Source organism: Heterocephalus glaber, unplaced genomic scaffold (genome assembly GCF_053883595.1).
Source record: "Heterocephalus glaber isolate CG9 unplaced genomic scaffold, H.glaber_assembly_v1.0 deba00000621, whole genome shotgun sequence".
Classification (NCBI taxonomy): domain Eukaryota; kingdom Metazoa; phylum Chordata; class Mammalia; order Rodentia; family Bathyergidae; genus Heterocephalus; species Heterocephalus glaber.
In genome coordinates, this window is record NW_028258153.1 from 32,749,920 (window position 1) to 32,760,824 (window position 10,905).

The following is a 10,905-nucleotide window of genomic DNA, read 5'->3' on the forward strand; positions in this document are numbered from 1 at the left end:
TCCTCAATAAGATACTGGCAAACAGAATGCAGCAAGTCATTAGGAAGATTATACACCACAACCAAGGAGAATTCATCCCAGGGATGCAGAGATGGTGCAACACATGCAAATCAATAAATATAATACACCATATTAACAAAGCCAAGGACAAAAATCACCTGATCATCTCAATAAACACAGAAAAAGCATTTGACAAATTCCAACACCCATTCATGATAAAAACTCTATAGAAAATTGGGATAGATTGTTCCTACCTCAATCTGATTAAAGGCATCTGTGACAAACCAACAGCCAACATCATACTAGTCAAAAACTGAAAGGTTTCACTCTAAAATCCAGAACAAGACAAGGATGTCCACTATCACGGCTCCTATTCAATATAGTTCTGGAAACTTTAGCTGGAGCGATTAGACAAAAGAAAGAAATAAAGATAGGAAAGAAAGAAGTTAAATTATCATTATTTGTGGATGGCATTATACTCTACATAGAAGATCCCAAGTACTCCACCAAAAGACTTCTAGATTTAAAAACCAAATTCTGTCATGTAGCTGAATGCAAACTCAACACTCAAAAATCAATAGCATTCCTGTACACAAATAACAAACTCACTGAGAGAGAAGTCAGGGACACAACACTTTTGCAAAAGCATTTTAAAAATGAAATACTTAGGAATCAATCTAACATAGGAAGTAAAAGAACTTTACATTGAAAACTATAGTACTCTGAAAAAGGAGATTAAAGAGGATATAAGAAAATGGACAGATATCCCTTGCTTATTGGAAGAACCAACATAGTAAAAATGACCATACTCCCAAAATTGTTACACAGATTTAATGCAGTTCCAATCAAAATACCAACATAGCATGCCTCACAGAACTAGAGAAAACATTCCTAAAATTCATTTGGAAACAGAAGAAACCTAGAATAGCAAAAACAATTCTGAGCAACAAAGGCAAGGCAAGAGGTATCACAGTCCCTGACCTGAAAATATACTATGGAAATATAGTGATAAAAATATAGTGGCAAAAAAAACAGACTCAAGGATCAATGGAACAGAATAGAAGATTCAGCAACAACCCCAAACACACTTAGCCACTTTATCTTCCACAGACAATCCAAACACCTTCACTGGAAGAAAGATAGTCTGTTTAATAAATGGTGCTGGAAAAACTGGATTTCAACCTGACAAAGACTAAAACTAGACCTATGTCTCTCACTGTGCACTAAACTAAAACCAAAATGGATCAAAGATCTAAATATTAAAAAAGAAACACTAAATCTGCTGGAAGAGAGAATAGATGGAACTCTTGAAGACATACATGTAGGCCAAGACTTTATGAACAAAACTCCAATTACATGGGAAATACTACAAAGAATCAATAACTGGGATTTCATCTTACTAAAAAGCTTTGCACAGCAAAAGAAATCAGCAACAGAGTAAAGAGACAACCAGCAGTGTAAAAAAAATTTTGCTATCTGTTCCTCAGACAAAAGACTGATATCCAGAATACATAAAGAATTGAAAAAAATGATATTTAATATGAAAAAATGTCCAACATTATTTGTCACTTGAGAGTTGCAAATTAAAACTAAACTACACTGATATTCCATCTCACTCCAGAAAGAATGATTATTATCAAGAAATTAATCAATAACAAATGCTGGCAGGCATGTGGGGGGAAAGGAACCCTTTTCCACTAAATGAAACCCCTCAAATTTAAAGACCCAGTCCAAAAATGGGCATCTGAGATGAATACACACTTCTCAGATGAAGAAGTACAAACAGAAAAAAAAATCTTAGGGTCAATTGCCATTTCTGCATTTTAAAATGAAAACAGAACAGTATTAAATAAAATATATGAGGATGCGTCACACTGCTAAGAGTACAGTCAGCCCTCCATTTCTACAGGTTTCATGTCTGTGGATTCAACCACCCATGGATTGAAAATATTTGGGAGAAAAAAAAAGTGTCTTTACTGAACATGCCCAGATTTATTTCTTGTCATTATTCCTCAAACAGTGTAACAACTATTTACATAGCATTTGTATTATCTGAAGTATTACAAGTAGCTTAGAGAAAATTTAAAGTATTAGGGAGGCTGAAGATATAGCTCAGTGGTAAAGCACCTGTTTAGCATGCACAAGGCCACAAAAAAAGAAGAAGGGAGGATAAGCATAGATTATATGCAAATACTACACAATTTTATGTAGGGAACATGAGCATTTGGGAATTTTGGTGTCTGCACAGGGTTCTAGAACCAATCCTTTGCAGACACTTTTATAGTTTGGGCCTGAAATTTCACCCAAAGGCCCATGTGTTAAAGACTTGGTCAGAACCTGTGATGTTACCGACTGGTGGTGAACCTTTAAGAGTCAGGCCTGGTGGGATGTGTTGGGTCACTGGGGGTGTGTCCTTGAAGGGGACATTGGGACGCTAGTCCTTTCTTGTCTCTCTCTGCTTCCCAACCACCATGCCACGAACAGGCCCCTACCTCACTATATGTTCTCACTATGATGTACTGTGGTGCCATGGGCCAAGTGGCCCCAAAGCAAGAGGCCAAGTGACCATGGACTGAAACTTTTGGAACTGTGAACCAGAATAAATCTTTCCTTTTTATAAGTTTATTATCTCAGTTATTTTGTCACAGTGATGTGAAGCTAACACAGGTACCAAGGGATGACTATGTGTACTTTTAAATGAAAATGATGTCAGTTAAAAGAAATACGTGTGTTGTGTGAGACTGTTAAAAAAAATTGTTTCTTATCAATCAACAAAATGGACTGACAGCCACTGATGTAGGAGATTCTTTGGCCAATAATGAAGATAAAACTGTAGCTAAACTGTGTGCCAGCCCTGGTCCCACTTGGCTTGTTCTCTGTTCACTGTGCTCCCAGGCAACCTGAAAGAGACTGTTCTCCAGCCTGCCCAAATGCATTTCTGCTGGCAGTGGTAGATGCCACAGGGGTTCTGGAATCCTCAGGGCTCACCTCACTGCTGCTAGTTCCTCTAAAGTCTTCACATCACATCCTTCTGTGGAGCCCACCAAGCCCTGTGACCCACCTTCCCACACTGCATATTAGATCCAGGCGTGTCACGTCCCCACATTGTCTGCATCTCCCTCCTCTCAGCTGCCTTGACTCAAGTGTATTAAAGTGGGCATGACAGGTTTTCTCTAATTTTTCTTAACACTAATGTTTCTATTTCCATTCCTAGTCTCATCATTTTTGGAGGATTTAAGGGAAAAGACAGGTCTGAGAAGTCCTTCCTTTGCCATCCTCAGGTCTTGCTCATCTGAAGCAGCTCCGAGGCTTTGAAACGGGTCCCCATGTCCTGCTGTCCCTGAGCCCAGCTGTATCCACTGGCACCAGGAGTGAAGCTGAGATACAGCATTCTCTGTGTCCTCCAAGTCCTTCTGCCTCACTGGGGGTGTGGCCACTGCAGGACAGGGCCCCAGATGAGGGAGGACACAGTTTTGACTGACCTCTGGGCTCCTCAGCAGTCTGGCCAAATCGTGCTGCAAGACCCTTACTTCTGTGAGACTGAGCTCAGGTCTGGACCCAGGGTCTCTGGCTTGCCTGGGGAGCCTTCATTTCCTTTGGAGTTGCCCCAGCAGTCCCCTCCCTCCAGGGCCAGGCTCAAAGTTCATCCCTCCATGGATCCTCACCTCCTCACCCCTCACTTCTCTTTCTGGAGATTGCATGGGTTTCTTTCTCCCCCTGCCTTTAAGGGTTCTATCATTTCATGAGAATTATTAGGTCTTTATGGTTTTAATATTTTCCCCTCACTTTCCTCCTAACTTGGAGGAGCAAAGCTGGTGAGTTTGGCAGATCCTGGCAGCCTGTCCCATCGCTGCCCCACAATCGGAATGAAGGGCCCTCTTTTCTCAGGTTTTTTCCACACACAACCCCACCCCACTTCCTCAATAACATGTGATCCTAAGAGTACTAGGAGAATCCTTGCCCACTCTTTCCCCTTATCTGGAAGGAGGGCTCTGGGGTTAGACTCTTCTCCACACCAAGCCAAGCTACTCCATCTTCTCTGTGACACCACCTTTCAGAGATGAAGGCTCAAGTCCCCTTCCCCTCACTTACTGATGAGGACCCTCCTGTGTAAGTCTCCATGGCTTTTCTCAGCCATGTCTCCTTGGATGCCCTAAATAGTATTTTCTACATAATGTTTTTAAGGGTTTATTCTCTTTGCCAGAATGGTAGCAGTGCCAACCTAGCCCTTGAGTGCATCAATTCCCTCCCCACACATGCATGACCTAAAATTAGTGGTGCCCTGGGAGACTTCCTCTCAGGCCCAGAATGAGAAAGATGCAATGCTTGGCCTAAGCCGTCTTTCTCAGTCGCTTCCCCTTTCTTTCTCCCATCATCCTTGCTGTGGTCCGTACCCTGTTCTTCAAAGAAAAATGTAGAAATTCAGTTATGAGAACAAATGTAACACAGAGCTATGCTACAGCCCAATTCGGTCTGCATTACCTGCCAGATGAAGTGGTGCAGACCTATAATTTCAGCACTCAGGAGGCTGAGGTAGGAGGCTGGGCCAGGACAGCCTGAGCTACAAAGGGAATTCAAAGCTAGCCTGGACTACATCACAAGACCCCATCTCACAAGGAGAGAGAGAGAGAGCGCTGGCATTCCATCAGGGAGACAGAACCAGAACTGGGTAAACTTACAGGAAGAAAATGAGCTATAGTTGCCCCTTACTTAACACATGAACACAAAAATGGCTGGTGCAGCAAACATTTTGCAAGAACCTGCTGTTATGATTGCCGCCAAAATGAGGTCAGGCATATTTGCCTCTTTGTGGGATGCACTCTGGTCACTTTGAAGACCCCCATGCAGTGACCAGCAGGGAAAGCCACAGCTTCAATGGAAGGTCTCAGCAGCAGAAGTCTGTGACTCTCAGAAACCTGCCCCTCCAAGAAAGAAAAAGATAAGACAAAAAGCCATAGGTATGGTAGAGCTGTCATGGGGAAGGAGGAAGGAAGCAGCTTTTCTGGAACTCAGTCCTGCACTGCTCTGAGGAATCAGGTGAAGGAGCAGAACAAGAATCATGTGTCCCAGTGGCCATGAGTGTGCAAGGCTGCTGTAGGTGAGAAGATGGCATTAGTTTCAATGATTAAACTAAGCTTTCTCTCTAATTTGTGCAAAATTAGTAAAAATTAGTAAGCACAGAGTGTTACCAGAAAGCTGACATCAAAACCTAAGAGTGTTTGTTTCATGTTCCACACTGCAGCGAACCTTTGCTTTTCGAGTCACGAGGGTTGGGGATGCGGTGGCTCCCCAAGACATTGAGTCCTCACTTCCAGACAGGATTCTCATGCATTTTTTTTTTTTGCTAGTAGCAATTCATTACTCACTCTGCAAATATTTTTGAAGTACAATAAATAAGTCACTGTTTAAGTGACAGATAACTATGCAGATTACAGGGGTCCATATGGTGGTTACCAGACAGAACTGAGCATCTCAAAGGACAAAGCACCATATTCATTTACAGCAATTAACAAGGGTACTGAGACCATCTGCTGTGACTCATTAGTCCCATGTGGAAGATTATACAATTGTATGAGGTGTCAACAAAAAATACGGTGTGTTTAAGATTTTTAAAAATGTATTACAGTTAAAGATATATTATCATGATTCTCCCTCAAAATACTTCTCCTGTCTTCTAATACACTCCTCCTACCATTTTACTATTTTCTGAAGCAGTTCTGGAAGGCTTTTGTGTCTTTAACTGCACTGTTGTGGCTGCTTCAATGTCCTGGTCCTGAGTCCATCCAAAACCTTTACTTTTCACAGTCATTTTGACTTTGGGGAAGAGCCAAAAGTCCCATGGTGCCACATCAGGTGACTCAGTTAGATGAGGACACATGGTACTGTTTTCATGAGCCCACCTTTCTGTTGGATGGCACTTGGCAGCAACATTCACTGTATTTGTTTTATCACACCTGCTTGTAAAGACACTAAGGAAAGAGGACTCCAGAACTGCTTCAGAAAGTGGTAAAAATGATGGGATGAATGTGTCCCCAGTGAGGGGAGCATTTTGAGGGGAATTAATGGCCATGTGTCTTTTATTGAAATAAAATTTTACAATTTAAATGCTCCCTGAATTTTTCAATCACCTCTTGCAAATTTTGCATTGGTCTCAGTTCCACATTCTAAACAGAGAGAATGCATTTCCCATCACTTTCTCATTCTTTATTTATGTTACAGCCATGATTCTGCCCTCAGTTGCTGCTGTGTTTGTACTTGGCTCCAGACTGCTGAGGCAGGTGTGAGACCCTTATTCTTGTTTTCAGGGTTCTTCCTCTCTGTATCATTTCTCTGATCTGACTCAGAGTGAGGGTTTCCCCTTGTGTTTTCCTAGCATCTCCTTATTTCCATCAGGAGCAGTCAGGGATGAAGACAGGCTCTTGGTCCTGGTGGGCACAACTTTCGTTATATTACCAGACACCAGTGCAGGCATTGTGAGAGACCGAAATTGTGCAATTCTTCTGGACAATTTAGATAGAGCTCATTTATCTTCTGAGAACAGGTCTCAAACCCCAAGTACTTATGCCTTCAAAGTTTTAATCTTCCTAATGCTATATTGTTCTCAGAGGGAGACTTATAAGCTAACAGCAAAGTCAAGGCAAAAGAAAAGAATGATGGAGAGGGGAGGTAAGCAATTCCCTAATGCATCTGATGCCATACAGGAAATCATCCCATGGGTCACTGGGTGAGGGGAGTGGATATTTTAACCTCATCCCATAACTATATGTTTCTACTTCATTTTAGCCACACTGATCAAAATATATTTTGTAAGCTCCCCTATATAAAAACTATATTTAAACCATATGGTTTGGATGGGGGTTTTTTGTATGTTCCTGTTTTCGTTTTGTTTTTTGTAGTGCTGGAGAGGAAACCAAGGGCCTCTTCTGTGTGAGCCAAGGTGCACCACTGCCTGCGTTACATTACAACCAGCCACGGCCAGCAAGCTCATACACATCTAAAGGAAGGGCTGGGGTGTGTGTGTGTGGCAGACCCAGGTCTCAAGAAGTTTGGGATCTGCCCAGTAAAGAAGAGCTCCTGACCTGTGTTCATTCTCCCACCCATACATGTGAGGCACCTGCTCCCTCTCAAAGGTGGCTGCCCCACCCAGAGGCCTTGAGCACAAGTGGGAGTCTGGGTCCTAGGCCAAGACAGGAAGCAGAAAGCTGCTCCCTGGCTCAGGAGGTTGCGTTACTGGATGGAGAAACTAGCAGATTCATACAACCGTGACAGTTAGTAGGAAATCCTTGAACTCAGTGGCATTGGCCCCATGAAGCAGGCTGAGGATTGGGCAAAACCAAAGGGCTTTCTCAGGCTTCCATGAGGATTTAATATCAGCTCTGTCCTGGTTCCTGAAAGATAATGGTCTAAAGGCAAGGACAGAACAGGTTCTGATTTTTGACATATCCTGAAGAAGAGGAGAGAGATGGGTTCTGGGTGTGTGGTCTGAGTCATCAGGTTTAGCTTTTTTGTCTGAGGCAGAGAAAAACTGAGGAAGAGGTGACAGTGAGCAGCCTGCAATAGTGAAAAGTGTGGGAAGTATCAGAGAGGCAGAGGAAGTGAAAAGGCCACACAGCATTCTATGATGCAGCTGACATAGTTCTTGGGAGGGAATTTACAGCTGATGTTTGAACCCTTTTCAATTTACCTGCTGATGTTTGAAAGGAGAAAAGGGCTCAAAGCAACAACCTGAGCTCTTACCTCAACTAGATAGAAAAGCAGATTAAACCAAAGCAAGCAGAGGAAGGAAATAATCAAAACTCAGAAATCAAAGGGATTAAAATAGGAAAACAGTAGAGAAAATCAGTGAAAGGAAAGGCTGTCTCATTAAAACAACCAGTAGTTGATGAACTGCTCAGGAGGTTCACAATGACAGAGAATATACAAATCTCCAATATCGAAACAAAATGGGAATCACTGAAGGTCCTGCAGCCATTAAGGGAAAATGTATGCTTGTAAATTCAAGAACATGGAAGAAATGACCAACTCCCTGTAAAACACAAGCTACCAAAATGCAACCAAGATGAAACAGATCATCTGAATAGTAGGCAGAGAACCATGGCAGAAACGTAATTTATAATTAGGAAGTCAACTCCAGGCCCAGAGAGTTTCACTGGAGAAGTCTAGCAAATGCTTGAAGATGAATTAATACTGATTTTATGCAATCTCTTCCAGAAAACAGGAGAGAGCACTTCCCACTCATCTTAGGAGGCCAGTGTTATTCTGAAAACCAAATTAGACCAAGGCAAAGAAAGAAAGGAGGAGAGACCACAGACATAAATGTAAACTATAAAGTCTTTAGAAATAATAAATTTGAGAAATTATCTGGATTTAAAGCTATGAAAAGAATTCTTGGACATAACTCCAAAAGCACAATACCTAAATGGGAAAACTGATAAATGAGATCTCATAAAATTTAAAACTTTTGATCTGCAAAAGACACTGTCAAAGAAGATGAAAAAATAAGCTAAAGACTTGAAGAAGACATTTATACTGACAGATCTGACAAATATATAGTTTCTAAATAAACTCAACATAAAAAACAATGCAATTAAAAATGGGCGAAGACATCAATAGACATTTTGCTGATGACATGTATGGATGGCCAAGAACAGGTGAAAAGATGCCTAACTTCCCTAACCACTAGGGAAACACAAATCATTTAATAACTTGGTAGGTTAAGTATGTTAAGTGCATATTTTACTTATCATTTTTTACTTACAAGCAGTTTATTGGGATGTAGGCCCTCAAGCAGCATCTATACATTATTATTAACTACATCCAGATTTATATTAGGGGTCACTCTTGTACATTCTGTGCATTTTACCAAATACACAACTTCATACACATAATATCATCACAGTACCATGTGGAACAGATTCACTATTCCCATGATTTTCTCTTTATTCATCCTTCTTTTCTCAAGTATGTTCTGAGCCCTTAAAAACCAATGATTCTTTTAACTGTCTCCATTGCTTTGCCTTTTCCAAAATCCCACATAGTTGAAATCATACATTGTGTAGCCTCTTCTGATTGACTTGTCTCACTTAACAGCATACATTTTAAGATTTCTTTATGTCTTTTTTTTTTTTTTTTTTTTTGGTACCAGGGATTGAACTCAGGTCCTTGCGCTTGCAAGGCAGGTGGCAGAACCACTAAGCTAAATCCTTGGCTTCTTTATGTCTTTTAGTGGCTTGACAAATCGTTTCTTTTTGTAGGTGAATAGCTCATCTTCTTTTATTGCTGAATATTTCATGTATAGATATACCAGGTTTATTTTTAATTCATTTTTGTACTAAAGGGTATCTTAGTTGTTTCCAAGTTTTGGCAATTATGAATAAAGCTGTTATAAACATTTTATGTGGGCACAAAGTTTCAAATCTGTTAATAACCAATGAGTGCAATTGCTGAATCATATGGTAAAACTACATTTAGCTTTGTAAAAAATTGCCAAACTATCTCACACAATGACTGCATCATTTTGCATTCCCACCAGCAATAAATGAGAATTACTGTGTCTCTTCACCAGTATTTGATAGTACCAGTGTCTTAGATTTCAACCATTCTAATTGGGGTCTGCTGGTATCTCTTTATTGCTTTAATGGGGATTGTCTGAGACATATGGTGATATACATCTTTTCATACACTTGTTTTGCATCTTTTCTGAGTTGTCTCTTAGGATGGCTTGCCAATTTAATTGGGTTCTTTGTTTTATTATTGTAGGATTTTAAGAGTTCTTTGCATATTTTGGATCCGAGTCCTTTATCAGATAGTGTTTTGCAAAAAATTTCTCCCATCCTGTGGCTTGTCTTTTTATTATCTTTTTTAAACATATTATAAACAAGCTCTTTATTTTATTTATTTATTTTTTTGCAGTACCGGGGGATCAAACTCAGGACCTTGAGCTTGTGAGTCAGGTGTGGCATCTTTTTATTATCTTAATGGTGTCCTTCACAGACCTAAAGTTTTTAATTTTAATGCAGTTCCACTTGCCAATTTTTTTCTTTCATAAATGTTTTTGGTGTTGTTTTAAAACTCACCACCAAATCTGAGGTCACTTAGATTTTCTCCTGTATTTTTTCCTAGTTTTATATTTAGGTTTAGCTCTATGATCTATTTTTTTTACTAAACGTCAGTGTGATATGAAAGGTATAATGTCAGAGTCTAGATTCTTTTCTTGTTTCGTGTTTTGATTTTTGTTTGTTGGCATATGTATCTACTTTTTTCAGTACCATTTGTTAAGAAGACTATCCTTTCCCTTTCTGCATTGAATTGCTCTTACTCCCATTGACTATATTTATGTGGATCTATTTTGAGTGCTCTGTTCTGCTTCTTTAATCTATTTCTCTGTTCTTTCACAAATACTACACTATTTTGATTAATGTAGCTTTATAAAAAGGCTGAAAGTGATTTAGTCCTCTAACTTTATTCTTATTCGATATTGTGTTCACCTCTCTGTGTCTTTTTGTCTTTCCATATAAACTTACAAATATCCTCAAAGTAGTCCACTGAGATTGGGTAGAATCTTGAAATCAAGTAAGAGCCAAACTTGAAACAATATTGAATCTTCTTTCCATGAACACAAATTATATCCCCCAGTTATTATTTTTTTATTTCCTTCATCAGAGATTTATAGCTTTTCCTCACATAGTTCTTGCTCATATTGTTAGATTCTACTTACTTTCCCTCCTCCATTTCTCCTGTTCTTGTGCTAATGTTAATGGTTTTATTATTTTGTGCTTTTCCCTTCAAATTTCAAGTGTTCATTGCTGTATAAAAGAAAGCAATTGACTTTTGTGTTTTAACCTTGTGTACTGCAACCTTGCTATAATCACTTATTAGTTCTAGGATATCTGTTTTGTTAGTTCT